Raw genomic sequence first — 6,000 nt, forward strand, 5'->3', positions numbered from 1 at the left:
AATACAACTAATATTTTACATGGGTTCACCAGAATAAGTTCTGTATATAGACCAAAGCTATTTTGTTTGGTTTTGCTGCCTCCTTAATATCTTCTGTTCTGGTACTACTAATGTAAAACCTCAACTTTTCAGCAAGCTATGGAAAAAATGGTGGAACCGCCACCTTCTGAAGGTGGCGAGGCAACTATAACCGCAATGTCAGCTCTTCCTGCAGTGGGTCAGTACCTGTCCACTAACAGTGCCAAAAGCACGTTCCTGCATAATACTGGGTTGGTTGTTAAGGCAATATCGTCCAAACTGCCTCATGATCAAGATAGGCAAGCTCAAAGCAATGTTGTATCTGCACTCCAGACACAAGTCCATTCCCTAACAGAGACCCTTTGTGAAACAAGGAGAAACATTGCTCAATGTCGTCAAGATATGCATGGTTTTGAAACCAGACTATCAGACATTTGCTATGTTGTTCAGGAGCCTAGGGGAAATGAAGGCGAGGGTTATGGTGCTCCATCGGACAATACAGCATGAAAACGTAATAGTCAGGTCAAATGAACTGAGCTTCTGAACTTCTGGTGGTGCATTTATCTGCTAGACTGTTAAGTTTTATGCCAACCTTCCTTTTGTTATATAGTTGTAATTTGTTTTGGTGCGATACAAAATTTATTCTTAACATGCAGCCACCGGCTGAAGAAAACAGCAAGCCATTTTTGTATAGTGTAGGGTGTTCCCTATATTTGCACTGGTGGCGATCTTTGATGCCGAGTGGATGTAATCTGTGCAATCGCCTTAATAGCCTAGCGTTAGTTTTGGCCTTATTTATTTCCTAGTCTTCTTTTTCCCTGGTTTGCTAGTGGCCGCAACTACCATGGGCCATATACGGGCCGTAGGATCCATGGGTCTCCTACGGGCCGTCGATAAATGGGCCTGTAATCGGTGGGCCTCGGGCCGTCGGATAAATGGGTCTACATGGGCCGTAATGGGGCGTAATTGGTATCAGCCCAGCATGGTAACAGGTCGTTAACAGGTCGTAGGACAGCAAAGGCCTAATTCTGTCACAGGCATAACGGGTCGTTAATGGGCCAGAATATAGGACGGGCTGGAAACGGCGCAACGGGTTAACAGGCCAGAAACGGGCCGACTCTTGCCATGGGCCGAATTTGGCCCATTAGGGTAACAGGCCAGTAACGGGCCGACTCTTGCCATGGGCCAAATTTGGCCCATAAGGGGAACAGGCCAGTAACGGACCGACTCTTGCCATGGGCCGAATTTGGCCCATTAGGGGAACAGGCCAGTAACGGGCCGGAAGTAATCGAGGGCCGAAAAGGAGCCCAAGAACGTATGGGCCGTCAATAGGCCGAAAGCTAACACGGGCTGGAAACGGCCCATGTAAATCACGGGCCGTTAACGGGTATAAAGAAAATTACTGTTCATTATGGGCTAGAGTCACCATGGGCCTGTAAAGGGCCGAAAGATACGAAGGCCTCATATGGGCCGAAAGACGTCGTGGGCCATACATGGGCCAAAAGTGAAATGGGCTGGTGTTATATTCGACGGCCCACATGACATTGTTGAGCTGATTTCCTTTAGGGCCTAACGGGCCGTGAGTTAACGGGCCGTAAAATGGGCTATTTGCGAAGAGACCGTTAACAGGCTTTTCATGGGCCAGCCCGTTAACTTTTGACCAAGTCAAACGGGCCGGCTTTTTAAGCTAAATGGGCCAGTGGTGGGCCATGGCACGTGTCGACATATCATAGGCGCCTATCTGACCCACTGACGAGCTGACACGTGTTTTGTCCGGCCAATAAGAATTTTACACGTGGAAATTTCCCATTGGTCGGGGCTGTTAACGGGTTATCGAATGCAAAACCCGACCCAATAGCTTAACGCTGTTCCATTACGGTGGATGCCACGTGTCGGTCACCCTTGACGAAAGCACTTCTGTGACGCGTGATTTATCATCATGGAAGTGGACACTTCCGTGATGATAATTTTGGTAATGTCATGGAACACTTCTACGACAACACAGGTATGACTATCTTGATTCTGTCATAAAATCGTCATGGATGTACATGCATGACAAAAAACGTGACCTACTGTGACAAACACGTATCATCACGGAAGTGTATTTTTTTGTAGTGCTCGTCGACCGGTACCTGCTTCGTCTTGGCCTGATCTTGAGAGAACAACTGCTTCTTCTTCACCGGCGCAGCCCCCTGGGCCCCAGGTGTTGTTTCGTCCGTGGGGCGAGCTACCGCCGCGGCCCTGAAGGCAAGCTTGAGAGCCGTCAGGGCCTCCTTGGTGTCTCCAGCCACGGTGAGGACGCCGCTGCTCCCCGGCATCTTCATGAGGTTGTAGGTAGAATGGGTTGCCGCCATGAATTTGGCCAGGGCTGGGTACCCGAGGATGGCGCTGTACGGAAGGCCAATGCGAGTGATGTCGTAGTCGATAAGCTCGGTGCGGTAGTTGTCCCGGGTGCCGAAAGTGACAGGGAGGTGGATCTACCCTAGGGGGCTGGTGGAACCATCGCCAACCCCGGAGAAGGGCTTGGTGGGGCGAAGTCGGCCGTGCGGCACGTGAAGCAAGCCGAGAGCTTCCACAGAGAGCACATTGAGGCCAACTCCATCGTAGATGAGGGTCTTGGTAACCGCTACATTGCAGATGGTGGGCGTGCAGAGCATCGGGAGCGCGCCCGAGCCCGTGGTGGTCACCGAATGGTCCCCCGAGTCGAAGGTGAGGTCGGCCTTGGGTGCCACCCATCCCGGAGGGGCCCCCTGCTGCACATGGGAGGCGCCCATTTGGCGGAAGAACTGCTTGATGTGGCGATCCATGGGCGGCGCCGGCGAACCATCGAGGATGGCTGCAACGACGAGGGGCGCTAGTGCCACAAAACGCGCGACGAATAGGTCACGCAGCTCCTCCCAGGACGCCACGGAGGATCCCGGCAGGTTGAGCAGCCAGGCCCGCGACATGCCGGCGAGGGCCATGGGAAACCAGTTGGCCATGACCTTGTCGTCGCGTCCGGCTACCCGAATGGCCTCCTCGTACACCTAGAGAAAGGCCGCTGGATCCGCCGTGCCATCGTAGCGAGGTGGCATCTCTGGCTTGAACTTGTGCGGCCACCGCACCTGCCGCAAGGCGGGGGCGAAGGCCCAGAGCCCCACAATGCCCCCGCGCGTGCCCGTCAGCTCGGCCAGAGGAGCGGCGCTCGCCATGAGAGCTGAACTGTGAGGTGAAGCGGGCGGAGAAGCAAGGCGGACGGAGAGGCGGAGCTTCAACGCACCCCTACCTGGCACGCCGAATGTCGGATTACGGGTTCCACAGACCCTTGAGAGGTTTGAACTCTGGGGTGCGCACGAAGAACTCTCTCTCCCCAGTCTGCCTGCTCAACGATCCCACGGCCTAGCTCGATGAACCCAAAGAACGAGAGACACAGATATTTATCCTGGTTCGGGCCACCTTGCGGTGTAATACCCTACTCCAGCTTTGTGGTGGATTGCCTCGAGGGGCTGAGGATGAACTAGTATAGTGGTCGAACAGCCACAGGAGGAGAGGTGTTCTTGGGCTCGATGAGCTGGTGTGGGTGGAATGGCTCTGATCGAGATGCCTCGCTATGGTGGTGGCTAAGTCCTATTTATAGTGGCCTTGGTCCTCTTCCCAAATGTAGGTGGGAAGGGATCCCACAACGGCCAAGTTTGAAGGGAGACAACTAGTACAAGCCTGCAGAAGGCTCTGGTGGTGACGCTGTGGTGGGGTCCGCGATGACCTCCGTCCTGGCGGTCTTGGTCTTATTGCACCGGAATGGAAACCTTTGCTTGATTCCTCGGGACTCCGTGCCTGCGCTTGCCTCCTTAGCACCAAAGAGGAAACTGGTACACTGCGCCCGCTGGCGCCCGCCTGGCCTTGGTCGTCATGGCTCATGTCATGTGAGCCTCGCGAGGTGCCCCCTGCATAGATATCTCCGCTCCTTGGGAGCCAGCCTAGTGAGGCTATCCCCAGGGAGGTCTTGGTGTCGCCCTCCTCGCGAGGCTTGGCCCCTCGCGAGGGTCTTGAGTTGTTGCTGCTGAAGCTAGGCCATACCGGGCCATCGATGGAGCTGCGCCACGGGCCGCAGGCAGGCAAGTCTGGGCACCCCCGTTCCCAGGACGCCAACAAATACCAAATGACCCCCTCAAGCCTTAAAACTCGCCTGTTCCCAAGGGATCATGCGAATGGCACGGTTGGATTACCCAAAAACATATTGATAAAGATCCCGTAATGGGCGGGCACGATCTCTGTTTTGACAAGACGTGCCAATGGAGGTTGTGCCTCAAAACACGAAGCGGGAGGCATGAAAACGGTTCAAAATGTTAAGAGGCCAGATGTCGGTGTCAAAACCGGCGGATCTCGGGTAGGGGGTCCCGAACTGTGCATCTAGGATCGATGGTAACAGGAGACGGGGGACGGGGGACACGATGTTTACCCAGGTTTGGGCCCTCTCTATGGAGGTAATACCCTACTTCCTGCTTGATTGATCTTGATGAATATGAGTGTTACAAGAGTTGATCTACCACGAGATCGTAATTGCTAAACCCTAGGAGCCTAGCCTATGTGAATATTGTAATGAATGTCCCCTATCCGGACTATGCTCTCCGGTTTATATAGACACCGGAGAGATCTAGGGTTACATGGAGTCGGTTACATAAGAAGGAATCTTCACAGTTGGTCGCCTAGCTTGCCTTCCACGCCAAGGAAAGTCCAATCCGGACACGGGTATAGTCTTCGGCCTTTGTATCTTCACAACCCATCAGTCCGGCCCAATGAATAACAGGCATGACGCCCGAGGACCCCTTAGTCCAAGACTCCCTTAGTAGCCCCTGAACCTGGCTTCAATGACGAGGAGTCCGGCGCGCAGATTGTCTTCAGCATTGCAAGGCGGGTTCTCTCCTTCTGAACTCCGGAATAGTCTTCGGATGTAGTAGATATATTCGGACCTATGTATATAATTGCAGAAAATACAATATTCCACGAGTCTAATTTGTTGATAACTGTTTATGACATCGCATCACGCCTGCCCGGTTACTATTTCCAACCGTTGGCTGGCACGTCGCCCCATTTCTCGGGACGCGGTTTTACTGGCACGTCTTGCCAAGGCAGAGATCGTGTTCCCTTATTCACGGGATTTTCATTAATGCAAGCGTGGGTAACCCAACCGTACCCTGGGTACAACTCTCTAGGGATAGGTAAGTTTCGAGACCCAGGTGGATACGCTTAGTATTTGGGGTCTTTATATAGGGTCCCAGACTCGTCTTCTTCCTTGGCGCTTGCTTCTTCCTCAACCCTAGCCACCCCAAGTTCCAACACTTGGGTTCCCATCGCCACCAGCCCTAATCATGTCCGGATCCAGCCGTCAAGGCTAGTGGGTGGCTTCTTCTGTCACAGAGGAGGATATTGCGAAGCTCTGCGCAGCGAGGTATCTGACCCCGGAAATCCTTCATCAGCTTCCTGCACAGGGGCAGGTCGTTCCTACCCCCAAATCCAGCGAGAGCGTAGTGTTTGTGTCCCACTTCCTCCATGGGTTAGGGTTCGCGCTTAACCCCTTCGTCCGGGGGCTCATGTTCTACTATGGGCTAGACTTTCACAATCTGGCCCCGGACTCTATTCTCCTCATCTCGACATTTATCGTCACGTGTGAGGCCTTCCTCCGGACTCCTCCACACTTTGGTTTGTGGCTCAAGACTTTTGACGTGAGGCCGTAGGTGATAGAGGAGGAGCAGGCAGAGTGCGGCAGCGTCACAATAGGCAAGCTTGCCAGCGCGGTTTGGTTTGAAGGATCTTTCGCCAAGTCTTCCGACCCATGGCAGCAGGGGTGGTGTTATATCAACGAGCCGCGGGGCTCCAAGTGGGCGGCTACGCCTGCGTTCCGACCCGACCCTCCAATTCAGCTTGCTTCATGGATCGATAAGGGACTAGACTGGGGATCCATCAATGAAGTGCAGACTCTGCAAGGTCGCATCTGAAGCCTTA

This window comes from Aegilops tauschii, chromosome 7 (assembly GCF_002575655.3).
Source record: "Aegilops tauschii subsp. strangulata cultivar AL8/78 chromosome 7, Aet v6.0, whole genome shotgun sequence".
Lineage (NCBI taxonomy): Eukaryota > Viridiplantae > Streptophyta > Magnoliopsida > Poales > Poaceae > Aegilops > Aegilops tauschii.